At 42.5% G+C, this 20,794-nt stretch overlaps 1 protein-coding gene across 1 annotated transcript in view; it reads left to right on the top strand.

Moving 5' to 3' along the window:
- The window catches only part of LOC129860555 (limb region 1 homolog-like protein), a 40,751-nt gene that overhangs the window by 6,982 nt on the left and 12,975 nt on the right, over positions 1-20,794 (top strand). The window lies entirely within an intron of this gene.

Genomic DNA, 20,794 nt, shown 5'->3' with positions numbered 1-20,794 from the left:
GCTGATAAATCCCCCCCCCAAAAATAATTGGTCTGGTCTAGGGCTGTGGTGGTCATGACATTTTTTTAGCTGGTTATTGTCATGCAAAAGACTGCCAGTCTCATGGTAATTTGGCATTAATTAACATAAACATGTTTAGCATCTCTAGGCCTCTGCATCCAAGCCAGATAACGTACAGTAGGCCGACTCCTGTTCTTCTGTGTTTTTTTTTTCATATCATGTTTCTTTAGACCTGCCATCACAATAAATAAATGTTATTTTAGGTGTATATTAAATGGATTTATTATACTTTTTTCAAATGTAGTTGTTCCGAAGGAGTGCAACAGCAGCTTGTATGCGTGGAGGACTGGCTGTTAAATGTGTTTATGGTAATTAAAGCTCAATTACCGTGAGACCGGCAGTCATTTGCATGACAAGAACCAGCTGACACAATTTCATGACTGGCACAGCCCTACTCTCACGCGATACGGTTTTGGATCATTTGGACCTTAAATAATTTCTCACTGGTATGAAAGTTTTCAAATGCAGAAGATACACTTACTGTACGCAGTTTAGCAAAGTTGCACCCGGCTGTATTTTGAGTAACACCTGCCTTCGACCGGAAATGTGTAAAAGAATGGTCCAATGGAATTGCGAGAGGATGTCGTACGTCTGCTAGAGGAGGTGTGACAGCCGGGTGCAACTTTGAACAACGTTTAAATAGTGTCGGGATTGTAGTTCACATGAAGCCAGCTGCGTTCCGTACCTTTTGCTGAGAACCTAAAGGGGGGGTCCCCTTAGCTTCTCAAGAGCTTAGGTTCGGGGTGTTTAATTCAGATTCTAAGTGGTAGAAACGAGCTGGCCTATGCCTCCTCTTCCAAAGCCTTGGTTATATAATGTAATGTTTGTGCTGTATTGAATTTACCTGAAATGTTGACACTTTGCTTCAGCATGTTCACTTCCCTGTGAGATGCTACTCTGGTCTGGCCTGTTGGCACTGTACAGCTGCTCCCAGCCTCCCGCTGAACTTCAGACCTGATTTAGTATTGCTACAACAGGGCACATGGAGATGACCCTTAACCCCACAAAGCACAGCAGTTCTCATGTAGACTTAGCTACACCAGAGCAAGCCTTGTTCCATGAGCCAAATAGATAATGGGTATATTACTTTAGGCACTGTACAAACTAACATCTGACCACATCTCATCTAATGACATGTATACTGAACAAAATAATAAACGCAACATGCAACAATTTCATTGATTTTACGGAGTTACAGTTCATATGAGGAAATCAGTCAATTGAAATACATTTATTAGACCCTAGTATATGGATGTCTAATGACTGCGAATGCTGATATGCATCTGTTGGTCACAGGTACCTTAAAAATATGGTAGGGGCGTGGATTAGAAAACCAGTCCGTATCTGTTGTGACCACCATTTGTGTGACAAATCTCATTCGCATAGAATTGATCAGGCTGTTGATGGCCTGTGGAATGTGTCACACTCTGCAATGGCCGTGTGACGTCGCTGGATTTTGTCTGGAACTGGAACATGCTGTCGTACACATCGATCCAGAGCATCCCAAACATGCTCAATGGGTGATATGTCTGAGCAGGCCATGGAAGAACTGGGATATTTTAACTTCTAGGAATTGTATACAGATCCTTGCGAGATGGGGCCGTGCATTATCATGCTGAAACATGGCAGGACAAGGACTCCATGTCTCGTTATCTCTGTGCATTCAAATTGCCATCGATAAAATGCAATTGTGTTCGTTGTCCGTAGCTTATGCCTGCCCATACCATAACCCCACCGCCGCGCTGTTCACAACGTTGACATTAGCAAACCACTTGCCCACACAACGCCATACACGTGGTCTACGGTTTTGAGGCCGGTTGAACGTACTGGCAAATTTTCTAAAACATTTGGAGGTGGCTTATGGTAGAAATGAACATTCATTTCTCTGGTAACAGTTCTGGTGGACATTCCTGCGGTCAGCATACCAATTGCATGCTCCCTCAACTTGAGACATCTGTGGCATTGTGTTATGACAGAACTGCACATTTTAGTGGCCTTTTATTGTCCCTTGCACAAGGTGCACCTCTTATGATCATGCTGTTTAATCAGCTTCTTGATATGCCACACCTGTCAACTGGATGAATTATTTTGGCAAAGGAAAGGCTCTCTAATAGGGATGTAAATTAATTTGAGAATTTTTGTTTGTGTGTATGGAAAATTTCTGGGCTCTTATCTCAGTTTATGAAAAATGGGACCAACACTTACATTTATGTTCAGTATATTTTTAAAACATTGCATGTTGGGAATCGGATATGTTGTCTAACACCAAGAACTCCTCATTCATCCATGATTTCTGAACCACATTTTTATTAAGAGTTTCTCATTCCTTGAGACCCTTATACAGTCTACACACTGCTTTTACCAGGGTTTAAAAACATGGGTTCTCAAATTTGTTTCAAAAGTAACTCGGGGCGCATTATTTTAGGCTTCCAATGTTCTTGTAATTTCAGGACTGCATATTTATACATGACACTTTGGACAGTGATTTTTGGCGAGGTTGGAACTAGCTTAATGGGTGTAACCATATTTTTACAGCGCTCTCATAGAATAGCCTACCTCAAGACTGTTTTTAGAGGTGCTATATCTTAACTGCACCCATCAGGGTGTTAAGTCAATATTTGTGGGTTGTTTGTAAGGCAGGAAAATGAATAGGTGTGTATACAATGGTGCGTTTGCTGAATAAACAAATTTTTACAGTTTGCGTTGATGTATATTGTCCCTGTTTTTTGAGATGCAACGGGGATTATTCCTTAAACGCAATCCAGACTTTACGCAAATGGACGATTTGGACCCCAACGGACTACGTGAATGTTTTTAGTCACAAAATAAGCGTGTCCTTGTAGTACATTGCTTGGAGATTGGAAGGTAAATTCTAGGGTGGTATGTAGCCTAGCAGTTGAGAGCTTTGGGCCAGTAAACCGAATCCCAGAGCCTACTAGGTGAAAAATCAGTCTGTCCCCTTGACCACGACACTTAACCCTAATTTCTCCTGTAAATCATGCTGGGTAAGAGCTTCTGCTAAATGACTCAAATGTAAATTCCTTGCGCAACGTCTGGGGAAGTTGTGTAGACAAAGCTCTATTTTACAACAACTTGCTTGGTTCAAATTTTGTTTCTCTTTTGCCACAATTGTTTCACAAAATAATTAACTCCCTACATACAGTGCATTTGAACCCCTGGACTTTTTGAGCATTTTGTTACATTACAGCCTTATACATTATAGCCCTCATTAAACTACACACACTACCCCATAATGATAAAGCAAAAACAGGTTTTTAGAAATGATTGCAAATAAAAAAAATTATAAGACTGAATTATCACATTTACATAAGTATTCAGACCCTTTACGCAGTACTTTGTTAAAGTACCTTTGGCAGCCATTACAGCCTCGTCTTCTTGGGTATGATGCTACAAGCTTGGCACAACTGTATTTGGGGTGTTTTGCACAGCTATTTTCAGGTCTCTCTAGAGATGTTTGATCCGGTTCAAGAAGGACATTCCGAGACTTGTCCCAAAGCCACTCCTGTGTTGTCTTGGCTGTGTGCTGAGGGTCATTGTCCTGTCGGAAGGTGAACCTTTGCCCCAGTCTGAGCGCTCTGGAGCAGGTTTTCATCAAGGATCTCTCTACTTTGCTTCTTTCCCTTGATCCAGAATAGTCGCCAAGTCCCTGCCGCTGAAAAACATCCCCACAGCATGATGCTGCCACCACCATGCTTCACTGTATGGATTCTGCCAGATTTCCTCTAGATGTGACACTTGGCATTCAGGCCAAAGAGTTCAATCTTGGTTTCATCAGACCAGAGAATCTTGTTTCTCATGGTCTGAGTCCCCTTTAGGTGCCTTTTTGCAAACTCCAAGTGGGTGGTCTTGTGCGTTTTACTGAGGAGTGGCTTCCGCCTGGCCACTCTACCACAAAGGCCTGAATGGTTGAGTGCTGAAGAGATGGTTGTCTTTCTGGAAGGTTCGCCCATCTCCACAGAGGAACTCTGGAGCGCTGTCAGAGTGACCATCAGGTTCTTGGTCACCTCCGTGACCTAGTTCCTTCTCCCCGATTGCTCAGTTTGGCCGGGCGGCCAGCTCTAGGAAGTCTTGGTGGTTCCAAACTTCTTCCATTTTAAGAACGAGTAAGGCCACTGTGTTCTTTGGGACCATAGCAAAGGGTCTGAATATTTATGGAAATAACAAAATGTATTTTAAATTTACAAACATTTCTAAAAACCCTGCTTTTTCTTTGCAATTGTGGGGTATTGTGTGTAGATTGAGGAAAACAATTAATTTAATAAATTGTAGACAAATTCAAGGTGTCAATACTTTTCGAATGCACTTTTTATACAGCCGATCGCTTGTCATTGTCACCAATTCGCTTCAAATCACTTAACTTCAACGTCTGGTTTAGCTTGGCATTCGACTGCTGCATCAAATAAGCAGCATTGATAACCAAAAATAATCTCAGCGACTTGTTCAAACAAACCAAATAGTGTAGTCCTATTAGAATCCCCCCCCCCCCCCCCCCCCCCCCGTGGTATTTTTTAGAAGTAATAACTACAGTGGCAAGAAAAAGTATGAACTCTTTGGAATTACCTGGATTTCTACATAAATTGGTCATTATCGGATCCTCCAAGTCACAATAGACAGTGTGCTTACAATTTGTGTTATTAGTTTATTTTTCTTGTCTATATTGAATACATCTTTTAAACATTCACAGTGTAGGTTTGAAAAAGTATGTGAACCCCTAGGCTAATAACTTCTCCAAAAGCTAATTGGCGTCAGCTAACCTGAAATCCAAACAATGAGACGAGATTAGAGATGTTGGTTAGTTGCCCTGCCCTTTAAAAACACTCACAAAATGTGAGTTTGCTATTCACAAGAACCATTGCCTGATGTGAACCATGCCTCAAACGAAAGATCTCAGAAGACCTAAGATTAAGAATTGTTGCCTTGCATAAAGCTGGAAAGGGTTACAAAAGTATCTCTAAAAGTCACTCCATGGTAAGACAAATTGTCTATAAATGGAGAAAGTTCAGCACTGTTGCTACTCTCCCTAAGAGTGGCCGTCCTGCAAAGATGACTGCAAGAGCAGAATGTTTAATGAGGTTAAGAAGAATCCTAGTGTCAGCTAAAGACTTACAGAAATCTCTGGAACATGTTAACATCTGACGAGTTTACGATAAGTAAAACACTAAACAAGAATGGTGTTCATGGGAGGACACCACGGAGAAGCCACTGCTGTCCAAAAACATTGCAGCACGTCTGAAGTTTGCAAAAGAGCACTTGGATGTTCCACAGCACTATTGGCTAAATATTCTGTGGACAGATGAAACTAAAGTTGTGTTGTTTGGAAGGAACACACAGCACACCAACATCAAAACCTCATCCCAACTGTGAAGAATGGTGGAGGGAGCCTCATGGTTTGGGGCTGCCTCAGGGCCTGGGCAGCTTACTATCATTGGAAAACGTGGGAATTCATTTTATCAAGACATTTTGCAGGAGAATGTTAGGCGATCTGTCCACCAATTGAAGCTCAACAAGTTGGGTGACGCAACAGGACAACGACCCAAAACACAGAAGTAAATCAACAATTGTTTCAACAGGAAAAAAAAATATGCCTTCTGGAGTGGCCCAGTCCTGACCTCAACCCAATTGAGATGCTGTGGCATGATCTCGAGAGCGGTTCACACCAGACATCCCAAGAATATTGCTGAAATGAAACAGTTTTGTAAAGAGGAATGGCCAAAATTCCTCTTGACCGTTGTGCAGGTCTGATCTGCAAATACTGAAAACGTTTGGTTGAGGTTATTGCTGCCAAACGAATCCAAGGATTCACATACTTTTTCTACCCTGCACTGTGAATGTTTACATGGTGTGTTCAATAAAGACATGAAAACGTATAATTGTTTTATTAGTTTAAGCAGACTATTGTTGTGACAGATGAAGATCAGATCAAGTTTTATGAACAATTTATGCAGAAATCCAGGTAATTCCAAAAGGGTTCACATACTTTTTTCTTGTACTGTACATGAATCTAGCCTATTTTGAAATTGCAGCAAAAACATTTTGCAGCGTCACACAACAAATACATTTGCAATCTTCTAAAGGCATAGTCATTCACAATGCTTTATTAAGAAGTGTAATCGACTACTGACCGTGTTACTTCTAACCTGTCCCAGCAGGAATACATGACTCAAAATATTGATATGCAACCTAATCCAGTGATTGTCATGAATTTTCGGTTGGCAATTTTTATATTTTAGTAATATTTTACTGTCAATAGGGCTTCAGATTTTTCAGATGAATTTTTTTTTGTTCAAAAGAGATGAATTGCTCTTAATCTTTGAACTAAAAATTTATATAGGCCTAATTCAATTGGTGCCAATTCACCACAGGTAGTGGAAACTCAAAACACATTAGCTAAATCACTAACTCTAAATATAACTCCTACTGCTACTAGCCATGTATTAATCTAGCAGTAAATGTAATGTCCTAAAACAAACATTGAAGTGAGGCTTAGTGCACTCCCAATGGCCGATGTGCAAGTTTCGGTATTTCAAAGCCTTATCAGATAGATTGTTTAACAGTGTGCGTTGAGCTCAATTTTTATTACATTTTTTATTTAACTAGGCAAGTTAACAAATTATCATTTACAATGACGGCCTATGATTGTTAAATTCAAACCCTCGTCTTTTTTAATATGGACAACAAGTTGCTTTTCCCTCCCAATTTGCATTTTGAAATGTTATACTATCACGATGGGGGCAAGAGTACGAAAGGCAGAAGGTAGCTCAAATAGCCTACTTGTCTCATTCCTCCATAATCAATCCTATTGACCAGCTGTAACACCACGTAGCTGTTTTGCCTGGTTCATTCATCTTCTCGCCTTCCACAGTTCAGGCACTTGGTTCTATGATCTGCTGTTGTGAGCACTAATGTGTGCTTAAATGTCACTATTACCTAAGCATGATGCTTCCCAAGTACCACAGACCCAGAAGTTAAACATGCAGCTGACCAAATAACAAGATTATTCTGCCATTTAAAGGGGCTTTAGGCCCAGTTCTCATTGATCCTGATTCAAACCCCCCATTTCGCATCCTTGAAGGTGACTTGCAGGTTGGCTTATCAGACAATCTGGTTTTTCAAACGGTGATTCTTCAAACTGTGTTCTGTCAGACGTCACTAAACTATTTTTCAACTTCCTCTGATCAGAGTATTGCATCAAATCTGGTTATTTCCCAAACACGCATGTAGGCCTTTGCATTTCCACACCGTTGGTTGGGTTGTTTTTGTCTGTTGTGTGTAAATCCGAAGCCTCTCCAACATAATCCAGGTAGAATCAGAAATTCCCCGGGGCAGCGGTTTATGCCCCTTACTTTTTTTCTATCCTTACTAATGAAATGCCACTGGCCTTAAGTAAAGCCAGTGTGTATGTATGCGGATGACTCAACACTACACATCCGCTACTACAGCGAGTGAAATCACTGCAACACTTAACAAAGAGCTGCGGTTAGTTTCAAAATGGGTGGCAAGGAATAAGCTAGCCCTAAATATTTCAACTAAAAGCATTTTGTGTGTGTGTGTGTGTGTGTGTGGAACAAATCATTCACTAAACTAAGGTGACTTAACTGCTTGGATCGTAAACTGTCAAGGTCAAACCATGTTGATAGAATAGTAGCTAAGATGGGGAGAAGTCCCAGGTGGCGCAGTGGCCTAGGGCACTGCATTGCAGTGCTAGCTGCGCCACCAGAGTCTCTGGGTTCGCGCCCAGGCTGGGCTGGGTTCGCGCCCAGGCTCTGTCGCAGCCGGCCGCAACCGGGAGGTCCGTGGGGCGATGCACAATTGGCATAGCGTCGTCCGGGGTTAGGGAGGGTTTGGCCGGTAGGGATATCCTTGTCTCAGTATGTAATAAAAATGTATGCACTCTACTGTAAGTCGCTCTGGATAAGAGCGTCTGCTAAATTACTAAAATGTAATGTAAATGTAAGTCTGTCCATACTAAAGCGCTGCTCTGCTTTCTTAATCAACAAGGCAGTGCCTATAAGCTCTAGTTTTGTCACACCTGGACTACAGTTCAGTCGTGTGGTCCGGTGCCACGGAGTTACAATCGGCTCAGAACAGAGCAGCACGCTGGCCCTTAAATGTACACGGGGAGTACATTTTAAGGGCCACAGAATTCTCTCAGGGCTCAAAGTGGATGAGAGATTGACTTCATCACTACTTGTTTTTGTAAGAAGTGTTGACATGCTGAATGCACCGAGGTGTCTTTTTTAAACGATTAGCACACTGCTCGGACACCCATGCATGCCACCAGAGGTCTCTTCACAATCCCCAAGTCAAGAACAGACTATGGGAGGCACACAGTACTACATAGAACTCTATTTCACATCAGGTAACTGATGCAAGCGGTAGAATCTTTGGTAGAATCAGGTTGAAAAAACCACAAATACACATTATGGAACAGCGGGGACTGTAGACACACACACACACACACACAGACATGCACTACACACGTACACATGGATGTTGTATTGTAAATATGTGGTAGTGGCCTGAGGGAACACACTAAATGTATTGGGTAAAGTGTTATGAAATGTAATATTTTAATGTGTGTGTATGTATATATGACTCCAGGAAGAGTAGCTGCTCCCCTAATGGGGATCCTTAGTAAATAGAAATGCCCTCTTATTCCACTTGTAAACAGTGTTGCTTGAATTCCAGAATGATCTTTATGATTAAGCCAATCTGTTGATTTGTATACTGTGCTAAAAGGCTACCTCCATAGTGGACTTGTTCCATGCTGTACCAACTGGCCTCACAATAGAAAGGATCACTGTAATGTGTAAAAAGCTAGGAAGGAGTTTCCAAAACTTGCATTTCACTGCTTCAGCACAAAGGTTTATTCAGGGCATGGAGTTGAGCCAGCTTTCTGCCCCTACCACCACCACCTTCAACACAAAAGCTCAGGCAGCATTTGTACTGTATTGTAACTGTGAAACCCACTCAACTCCATACCACCACCTTGTTCTCAACCGCCTGGTAATCTCAGGCCCCTCAGCCTGTTGTCAACTGCCAGGGTCTTGTTGTGCTCAGTATAGTATACTGTAGCAAAACGTTTTGCAACGGTATACAACAATCTATTATTCTTGGACCAGTTCAAGTAGTAAACCAGTGTTCACCTTCAACGACTTAACCCTCCCAGGATGTTGTGATCCCCCACCTACCGGTACTTTCCCTCTTGTGGATATAGCTTGCTTATTACCCAGGTTTAGACTGCACATTGAAATATTTCATTCAGTTTGTTGGCTAACCTTCGTTCTGCTTTTTAAACAGTGGGGCAGTCTCACTCCTCACGAATGTTTTGTTTATTGGACAGGCAGGATAGAAGTAGAGGATCAATGGAGTAGAGCTGCTGAAATGGCACTAGGCCAGAAATGAACCCATGCTGCATAGGTATATGTGCCCCTGAGGCAGTTGCTTAGACTGCTAGTACGGTGGTTCCCAACTACAGTCCTTGAGTACCAACAGCAGCATGCATTTTTGTTGTAGCCCTGGACAAACATACCTGATTCAACTCAGAGTGCTTGACGATTAGTTGACAAGCTGAATCCGGTACGTTTGTTCGGGGTTACAATAAAAATGCGTCGTGTTGGGGGTACTCAAGAACCAGAGTTGGGAACCACCGTACTAGGCCACTAATCTTCTGTTTTGATACTCAGCATTTGTACTGTATCGTAATAGTTTTTTTGTTGTAACTAGGGCTGGGTGGTATATTGTATTTGACTATATACCGGTATTGATACATGGACCAGTTTCGGTCTTGACTATCTTCTTGAACGGTATTTTAATGTTTGGTTTGTTAAATGTGATTTGCCTGTGTTATGTCCATTTTATAGTTTACACTGCTACTTGAGTCATCCCTCTTCTCTCTCCATGCCGCTTTCCACCCAGACCTAGCCCTGTCCCGTCAATCAAGGAGCGATGGGACAAAAAAAGAAACGTCCCTTTTTCAGAACCCTGTCTTTCAAAGATAATCGGAATTTTACGAATTAACTTCAGATCTTTATTGTAAAGGGTTTAAACACTGTTTCCCATGCTTGTTCAATGAACCATAAACAGTTAATGAACATGCACCTGTGGAGCGGTCGTTAAGACACTAACAGCTTACAGACGGTAGGCAATTAAGGTCACGGTTATGGAAACCTAGGACACTAAAGAGGCCTTTCTACTGGCTCTGAAAAACACCAAAAGAAAGATGCCCAGGGTCCCTGCTCGTCTGTGTGAACGTGCCTTAGGCATGCGGCAAGGAGGCATGAGGACTGCAGATGTGGCCAGGGCAATAAATTGCAATGTCCGTACTGTGAGACGCCTAAGACAGCGCTACAGGGAGACAGGACGGACAGCTGATCATCCTCGCAGTGGCAGACCACGTGTAATAATACCTGCACAGGATCGGTATATCCGAACATCACACCTGTGGGACAGGTACAGGATGGCAACAACAACTGCACGAGTTACACCAGGAATGCACAATCCCCCCATCAGTGCTCAGACTGTCTGCAATAGGCTGGACTGAGAGCTTGTTGTAAGGCAGGTCCTCACCAGACATCACCGGCAACAACGTAACCTATGGGCACAAACCCACCGTCGCTGGACCAGACAGGATTGGCAAAAAGTGCTCTTTGCTGACGAGTCGCGGTTTTGTCTCATCAGGGGTGATGGTCGGATTTGCTTTTTATCATTGAAGGAATGAGTGTTACAACCGAGGCCTGTACTCTGGAGTGGGATGGATTTTGGAGGTGGAGGGTCCATCGTGGTCTGGGTCTGTCACATTATCATCGGACTGAGCTCGTTGTCATTGCAGGCAATTTCAACGCTGTGCGTTACAGGGAAGACATCCTCCTCCTTCATGTGGTACCCTTCCTTCAGGCTCATCCTGAAATGACCCTCCAGCATGACAATACCACCAGCCATTCTGCTTGTTCTGTGTGTGATTTCCTGCAAGACAGGAATGTCAGTGTTCTGCCATGGCCAGCGAAGAGCCCGGCTCTCCATCCCATTGAGCACGGCTGGGACCTTTTGTATCGGCGGGTGAGGGCTAGGCCCCCCCCCCCAACAGAAATGTCCGTGAACTCACAGGTGCCTTGGTGAAAGAGTGGGGTAACATCTCACAGCAAGAACTGGCAAATCTGGTGCAGTCCATGAGGAGATGCACTGCAGTACTTACTGCAGCTGGTGGCCACACCAGATACTGACTGTTACTTTTTATTTTGACCCACCCCCCCCCTCCTTTGTTCAGGGACTCATTATTCCATTTCTGTTAGTCACATGTCTGGAACTTGTTGAATCTTATCTTCATATAAATATTTACACGTTTGCTGAAATTAAACACAGTTGACAGTGAGGACATTTCTTTTTTTTGCTGAGTTTAGTTTGTCTTTTCTTTAGCAAGTTTTGGCTAAATCGTGTTAGCTGCTAATCGCTTGTTAGCTAATACATGTACTGAGTCAGAGCAAACGTAGCTAGCTCTACAGCCTGATACCAGGGATGGTGTAAGCCTAAATCAGAATGTTTGCAACAGTATCTTCTAAATCAAAGGGGAATAGGTGAAGCATGAATATGTTGGCTACATGAAGAAACATTTTAATGTAGCCAAAGATTATGGGGACCCCTAGGAAACACTGACCAACACTTTTGTTCCTAAGCTGTCACTAACTCTTCCCTGGCATTTTCATTTGTTGTCCTGTCAAACACTGTATTCAAAGTGCCCACTATTTCAATTCTAACTATATAATTAGAATAAACATTCTATTTCTATGATTCCAACCGTGGTTTGATCTAAAATCACAATTAGAACATCTGGTAAAAAAAGGCTTAGATTATTATTCTTTTTTTGTCCATATCCTGCTGCCTACGTGGCAGTGCAGGAAATGCAGGCAATTATTTTAATTGAACAGTATGAAACAATCAGAATGGCGAAAGACTCATTGAAATCACATGTATGTGTTGCCACCCTAGGTTCATGCACTATTCATGAAGCACATTTAGAACTTTTATTAAAAAAAACATAAAATACTGTAAAAAAGAGAAAAAAGATTGAATGATATTTTGGCCATATCGCCCAGCCCAAGTTGTATTTGATGTTAAGCTGTACCAGGTTAGCTATACATCACAATTGGTAAGAGTTTGTCAACAAATCTAGAAGATAATAGTTGGCCTGTAGTAAATGGGTCATCCCTATGCCCTTCAAGGAAGATGTTGTTTTTGTTGCATTCAGGTCATGTTGGCAAAACATTGTAGCAGCCTGTCCAGGTTGCTGAATTCTGTCAAACCTGTTTTGTGACAGGCTGTGGGACACGGACTCAGACAGACTGCCCATCCATAGTGTGGCATCTTCTCACTGCCAAAATGAGAAACCATCCTGGAATGGCAGAAACATTAGGAACTTCACTGTGGTTAGGCTAGTTTGTATGGGTCAGGGCCTAGGCCTAATATGAGTGAGTGAACCACTTGTTTTCCCCCTCGAATCTCATTGTTGGGATGTGATCCTATGGCTAGGAAGCGGGGGAACCACCATTTTATACTGAAACACGTCCTCTTCCATTGTCAAATGTACTTTCTACATATGTCAGAATAATGTAGGGTCTAAGCATTGATGTAAGGGGGAGTGTGCATGCTTTATCCTCTAACATTTTTTTTTTCCTACAGTGAAGAATAAAACAAGAAGTTGACCTTTTACTGTAGTGAAATAATTCCCTGTTTGAACAGATATGCCTACAATTACAATAAGAGGTGATGTCTAGTATGTGATCATATTTCAATAGATTGGGTTTAGGGCCATTATTCAGTTCACACGGACAAGGTGTGTTTCGGACACGCGTTCTTCAATCTGTAGGAAATGCAGGTCCGTAAGGCTGTAGTTAAAAGGAGTGCACTATATAAGGAATAGAGTGCCAATTGGGACACAACCCTTACTAGGCAGAGGAAGCCATTTTGTCACGTTTCTCTCTGCCACTCTCCCAGAAGGGGACTTTCACATCTGTTATTCTCACCCCAGGATGAAGTTCTGCATCCTGGCACCCTCCCCTCACCCATCTCCCTCTGAGCTGCAAGGGGCTGGGGGGGGTGCGTGTTGATGTATTCTGTGTCCTTGTCTCTTTTATAGGTTTAGCTTGCGTAGGATCCCTTCCAACTTCCTTAGAGCACACATCCACTCACTCAACACATTCAGTTTTGGTGAATAATTTATACATGCCCCACTACATACAATAACAAAACTGTGATTTGGAGTAGTCCTGCGAGTGTAGCCTACTTAATGTATACATATATTTAGTTTCAAGAGGAATGTTCTTCTGAGAACATGATTGTTTACTGCCACAGTGGTAGTTTACTGTCCTTCTGGACAGGGACCAATTAGATTGTGCATTCAATGGAGAAGATGCTATTAAGAGCATTTCATTCAGGCCTCAAGTCACAGTGCTCTTTTGTGATAGTTACCTGCATGTAGCTGGTCATTGGTTCAATTGAGTAGGGCTATAGTTACAGTTGAAGTTGGAAGTTTACATGCACCTTAGCCAAATACATTTTAACTCAGTTTTTCACAATTCCTGACATTTACTAAAAATTCCCTGTCTTAGGTCAGTTAGGATCACCACTTTATTTTAAGAATGTGAAATTCAGAATAATAGTACGATTTATTTCAGCTTTTATTTCCTTCATCACATTCCCAGTGGGTCAGAAGTTTACATGCACTCAATTAGTATTTGGTAGCATTGCCTTTAAATTGTTTAACTTGGGTCAAACGTTTCGGTTAGCCTTCCACAAGCTTCCCACAATAAGTTGGGTCAATTTTGGCCAATTTCCCCTGACAGAGCTGGTGTAACTGAGTCAGGTTTGTAGGCCTCCTTGCTCACACATGCTTTTTCGGTTCTGCCCACAAATGTTCTATGGGATTGCGGTCAGGGCTTGTGATGGCCACTCCAATACCTTGACTTTGTTGTCGTTTAAGCCATTTTGCCACAACTTTGGAAGTATGCTTGGGGTCATTGTTCATTTGCAACCAAGCTTTCACTTCCTGACCTGATGTCTTGATGTTGCTTCAATATATCCACATCATTTTCCTTCCTCGTGATGCCATCTATTTTGAAGTGCACCAGTCCCTCCTGCAGCAATGCACCCCCACATGATGCTGCCACCCCCGTGCTTCACGGTTGGGATGGTGTTCTTCGGCTTGCAAGCATCCCCCTTTTTCCTCCAAACATAATGATTGTCATTATGGCCAAACAGTTTTATATATATATATTTTTTCATCAGACCAGAGGACATTTCTCCAAAAGGAACGATCTTTGTCCCCATGTGCAGTTGCAAACCATACTCTGGATTTTTTTATGGCAGTTTTGGAGCAGTGGCTTCTTCCTTGCTGAGCGGCCCTTCAGGTTATGTTGATATAGGACTCGTTTTACTATGGATATAGATACTTTTGTACCTGTTTCCTCCAGCATCTTCACAAGGTCCTTTGCTGCTGTTCTGGGATTGATTTGCACTTTTTGCACCAAAGTACGTTCATCTCCAGGAGACAGAACGCGTCTCCTTCCTGAGCGGTATGACGGCTGCGCGGTCCCATGGTGTTTATACTTGCGTACTATTGTTTGTACAGAGGAACGTGGTACCTTCAGGCATTTGGAAATTGCTCCCAAGGATCAACCAGACTTGTGGTCTATTTTTTTGTTCTTAATTCTTGGCTGATTTCTTTTGATTTTCCCATGATGTCAAGCCAAGAGGCACTGAGTTTGAAGGTAGGCCTTGAAATGCATCCACAGGTACACCTCCAATTGACTCAAATTATGTCAATTAGCCTATCAGAAGCTTCTAAAGGCATGACATAATTTTCTGGAATTTTCCAAGCTGTTTAAAGTCTGTCAATTTAGTGTAAACTTCTGACCCACTGGAATTGTGATACAGTGAAATAATCTGTCTAAACAATTGTTAGTAATTTTTCCAACTGAATAATGTCCTAACCGACTTGCCAAAACTATAGTTTGTTAACAAGAAATTTGTAGAGTGGTTGAAACACTTAGGTTGGAATCACGAAAACTAGTTTATGTAAACTTCCGACTTCAACTGTATGTGGTCCTTGTCCATAGGTACATTTGTAAAGAGCAATATATTTTTCCCTTTTGAAGTTGTCCTTTCCAGCACGGTTTCCAGGCGGCAGATATAGTTGATGCATAACCCAGCCAGCCCAGGACAGCACAGCTCTGTCTGGCTTGGCTCGGATGTTTTGCGCCCCCCCCCCCCCCCCCCCCCCAGACAACCAGGTCAGCAGACGGCTTAAATGACTATCCGCTTAAATGGGATTAAATCAATGTTCAGTCGGTCAAGGAGTCAACGCTTGCAAAATACTACAGACTAGATGGGTCTAAATCAATTCAGGCTGGCTGCATGTTGAGCCTCGTTGGGATTTAGGTCTGTGTAGTTGCACCCATTTTTATTTTCTTCTCCTAATCCCACTCTCACCCCCTTTCTCCCTCTCTCCAACTGGGTAAACTGGTAATTTGCAGACACCCATCTATCCCTCTTGGTCTTTGTCATGAATGTCTCTGTGTAACCAATAACTGTCTCATGGTCATGATAAAGTGTCACTTGTGGTGATCTGGGCTGGGTTTCCCGATGCACCCAAAGTGGTGTGAGCCTGGTTTGTCGAGTGAAATAACATAGGCTACTTTAGCAATGAAGGCTTTAGGAAAACCAGCCCTGGCCTCTCACTTGTCATTACAGTGGATGATGGTAATGCATTTTTGATGTGGAAGTCATAGCTTGTTGTGACCTGAAAAAGCTTGATGTCAGTTCAAGACATTGACCGAGGTTTGAGTCAAACCCACACAACTGTGCCAGTTTGAGTCCTTATGGTTGTCCTGCTTTGTCTCCCTGTTATCTTACCTGGCTTATCTTGCTCTGGTACCATGTCTTTGGTCCTGTTCTCTCTCTCCTCTTAAATGTTCCTCCTCTATCTGTGCCGCTCACACCCCCCTCATCTGTCTGTACACACCCCATGGAGCCCCCAGCCTTGTCAAGCTTCTCTGCTAAACTGTGTACGTGACCAACAAACTTTGATTTGATAAGCATGTCGCGCAGCAATTCAACCATAATGACATCATGATCACCAAGTGGTGATAATCAACATGGTCTCGTTGGTTATCACCGGTACGTTATGTCATAGCGGTATTATTCATATGATTTATTTTTTTACGGTTGACTTCACCTGTGTGGTTATCTGAAGCCAGTGTATTATCCAAATAGAAATGTACCTTTGCTATGGGCACAGCCTACTGCAGCGTGCCAGTGGAAAACGTGCCAGAGTCATTTATTCGAAAGGGGTCAGTTTATAGAGCACAAAAGTAAACGAGTACAAGTGTAACGATCAACTATAGGCTACATAACCTAACTACACTGAGCAAAAATATAAACGCAACATCTGTTGGTCCCATGTTTCATGAGGGAAAAGATCCTAGAAATGTTCCATACTCACTAATTTGTCTACATCCCCTGTTAGTGAGCATTTCTCCTTTACCAAGATAATCCATCCACCTGACAGATGTGGCATATCAAGAAGCTGATTAAACGGCATGATCATTACACAGGTGCAACTTGTGCTGTGGACAATAAAAGGCCACTCTAAAATGTGCAGTTTTGTCACACAACACAATGCCACAGATGTCTCAAGTTTTGAGAAAGTGCAATTGGCATGCTGACTGCAGGAATGTCCACCAGAGCTGTTGCCAGAGAATTTTATGTTAATTTCTCTACCATAAGCTGCCTCCATTGTTGTTTTTAGATAATTTGGCAGGACAGCCAACCGGCCTCGCAACCGCAGACCACGTGTAACCATGCTAGTCCAGGACCTCAGGGAAGCTCATTTGCTCGTTGTCCTCACCATGATCTGACTGCAGTTCGGTGTCGTAACAGACTTCAGTGGGAAAATGCTCACCTTTGATGGCCACTGGCACACTGGAGAAGTGGGCTATTCATGGGTGAATCCTGGTTTCAACTGTACCGGGCTGATGGCAGACAGCATATATGGTGTCGTGTGGGCGAGTGGTTTGCTGATATCAACATTGTGAACAGAGTGCCCCATGGTTACGGTGGAGTTATGGTATAGCCAGGTCATATCAATGGCAATTTTAATGCACAGCGATACCGTGACGAGATCCTGAGGCCCATTGTCGTGCCATTCATCCGTCGCTATCACCTCATGTTTCAGCATGTCTCAAGGATCTGTACACAATTCCTGGAAGCTGAAACGTTCCAGTTCTTCCATGGCCTGCAGACACACCACACGTCACCCATTTTAAGCATGTTTGGGATGCCCTGGATTGACGGGTACGAAAGCGGGTTTCCGTTTCCGCTAGTAACCAGCAACTTCACACAGCCATTGAAGAGGAATGGGACAACATTTCACAGACCACAATCAACAGCCTGATCTACTTTATGCGAAGGAGATGGTCATGCAGCATGAGACACCAGATATTGACTGATTTTCTGATCCACAGCCCTATTTTATTTTTATTTTTTAAAGTTGTGTAACGAACTTATGCAGATCTGATCCAGTTGTGAAATCCATCGATTAGGGCCCAATTCATTTCAATTGACTGATTTTCCTTATGAACTGTTACAGATAACAAAAACAGTGTATTCAGAGCCCTTTTACGTTACAGCCTTATTCTAAAACAGATTTTTTTTAAATGGCCTCATTAATCTACACACAATACCTCATAATGACAAAGCAAAAACTAAAAAAAAAAAAACGTATTTCTATAAGTATTCAGACACTTTGCTATGAGACTAGCAAATATGCTCAGTTGCATCCTGTTTCCATTGATCATCCTTGATGTTTCTACAATTTGATTGGAGTCCACCTGTGGTAAATTCAAATGTTTGGACAGGTACACACCTGTTTATATAAGGTCAGTTCACAGTGCATGTCAGAGCAAAAACCAAGCCATGAGGTTGACGGAATTGTCCGTAGAGCTCAGAGACAGGATTGTGTGGAGGCACAGATCTGGGGAAGGGTACCAAAACATTTCTGCAGCATTGAAGGTCCCCAAGAACACACTGGCCTCCATCATTCTTAAATGGAAGAAGTTTTGAACCACCAAGACTCTTCCCAAGAACCCGATGGTTACTCTGACAGCTCCAGGGTTCCTCTGTGGAGATGGTTGTCCTTCTGGAAGGTTCTCTCATCTCTGCAGCACTCCATCAATCAGGCCTTTATGGTAGAGTGGCCAGACGGAAGTCACTCCTCAGTAAAAGACACTCCCGCTTGGAGTTTGCCAAAAGGCACCTAAAGAACTCCAACCGTGAGAAACAAGATTCTCTGGTCTGAATCCTGAATACCTGGCACCATCCCTACGGTGAAGCATGGTGGTGGCAGCATGCTGTGCGGATGATATTTTTCAGCTGCAGGGACTGGGAGACTAGTCAGGATTGAGGCAAAGATGAACGGCGCAAAATGGACAGCGCTCCTTGCTGAACCTGCTCAGGACCTCGGACTGGGGCAAAGGTTCACCTTCCAATAGGACAAAAACCCTACACACACAGCCAAGACAATGCAGGAGTGGCTTTGAGACAAGTCTCAATGTCCTTGAGTGGCCCGGACTTAACCCGATCAAACATCTCTGGAGAGACCTGAAAATAGCTGTGCAGCGATGCTCCCCATCCAATCTGACAGATCTTGAGAGGATCTGCACAAGAATGGGATAAACTCCCCAAATATACAGGTGCGCAAAGCTTGTAGCGTCATACCCAAGGAGACTTGAGGCTGTAATCGCTGCCAAATGTACTTCAAAGTACTGAGTAAAGGGTCTGAATACTTTTGTAAATATATTTTCTGTTTTTAAATTTGCAAACATTTTCTTAACCAGTTTTTGCTTTGTTATTGTATGTAGATTTGATGAGGGGGAAAAATAATTCTATCCATTTTTGAATAAGGCTCTGTTACGTAACAAAATGTGGAGAGAGTCAAGGAGTCCAAATATGCTAGCTTACTGTGTGCTCCCAGTCCCCGGGTACAAGCTCTGAAAACTACCCGATTGATTCAGGTTTTTTTAGGGACGATAATTGTATTCTACCTAGGCTACAACAACGCAATATGTTTTGACATTAAAAAAAAAATTGAGTACAAAAGTCTAGACTGTAAACTGCAGTGAATAGGTTGTCATTTGAATAACCGCTCAAAAGCCTGGCAGTTTGAATGCATATTATTTTGAAATGACTGCATCTAGCCTGCCTGGTTGGGCAACCATTTGGATCAGTTATGGGTCTTTTTGTCGGCAGTTTAAGTTACAAGCTCCAGGCACATTAGCAGGCCAGTAATATGGTGTATTTTGTCAGGATGTTTCGGGTAACAGAAACATGCTAATGCAGCGATTTCTAGTGGTGCACATATGAATTATGATAATGCACGAGTGCGGAGGAAGTTGTATCCATAGTTCCCCCGTTTTGTCTGAGAACTTACTTATAGGATATCTTCATTTGTGTTAATTTAGAGCTGGCACCACAGGCTTCAATAAAGACTAACCCAGTGGTTCTCAAGCCTCCTAGGGGATCCCCAGCCGGTTCATTTATTTTATCTATTTCAGAACTAGCACGCCTGATTCAACTTGTCAACTAACCCTTGATTAGGTGAACTAGTTCAGGGCTAAAACAAAAATTGTGAAATGTCTGGGCGCCCCGAAGAGGTTGGAAAACCACTGGGCTAACCTAACCAGGTAAAATTTCGGACCCAAGTTGGAGGGTATGGCATGGTAGTAAATCAGCTGTAAAACGGTTTTATATGGGCTATGATGTGACCAGATTTTTCTAATCAGGTCATATGGTTTAAACAAACAAAATAGACAACTGCAATTGCACAGTAGAACTAACAGGGCTGAGTTTGCTTTCTGCAGGGTTTCATCATGTAGGCCTTTGCATCGTTAATTAAAAAGTTACTCACACAGTATGTCATCACTATTGGTGTGTATTGATTTAATTCCAGTCAATAATTTGATTGCTAAGGTCTAGGTAGCCTAGCCACCTGAAGTTTGAATAATGCCAAATTTGATCACATTTTCTTTTAACACAAGTAAATAGGCCTATATTAGGCTTCCATAGTTCTTATAAATTTTTATAGTTTACTTTGTTTTTCTCGTCTTGTGGCTGCTTCCCACACACAACGAGCCCCGCCCTCTGACACTCAAGCCGCGTCGTTTCTCCTCTGTTAGATTCACTCAAGCCGCGTCGTTTCTCCTCTGTTAGATTCACTTAAGGCGCCCGCATGCTAATCACTCGAAACCGTTCAAAAAGAGTTTGTGCATATTATGATGACATTTTGTGAGGTTTTGGACTTCGGTGAGGGCTGTTCGGGCACATCTTTTTTTCTAGAGGCAAGCCAAAGTCTAAGCCACTCTGTCTGTGACTGGTTAACAGTAGGGATTACACTCTGTCTGTGACTGGTTAACAGTAGGGATTACACTCTGTCTGTGATTGGTTAACAGTAGGGATTACACTCTGTCTGACTGGTTAACAGTAGGGATTACACTTTGCTTAATGTTGTTCTATGATGGTGTTCTAACAGTTTACCTTCGTGTTTTAATTTATCAAATCGTAATATATATTTTTTTCTTTGCCCATTATCATGCAGCCCTAACCTACTATGGTTTGTATAACTCTTTTTAGAAGGGCTGCTAGACTTGGGTTGGTATTATGTTGG

This window comes from Salvelinus fontinalis, chromosome 8 (genome assembly GCF_029448725.1).
Source record: "Salvelinus fontinalis isolate EN_2023a chromosome 8, ASM2944872v1, whole genome shotgun sequence".
Lineage (NCBI taxonomy): Eukaryota > Metazoa > Chordata > Actinopteri > Salmoniformes > Salmonidae > Salvelinus > Salvelinus fontinalis.
This window is presented reverse-complemented; position numbering and strand designations above follow the sequence as displayed.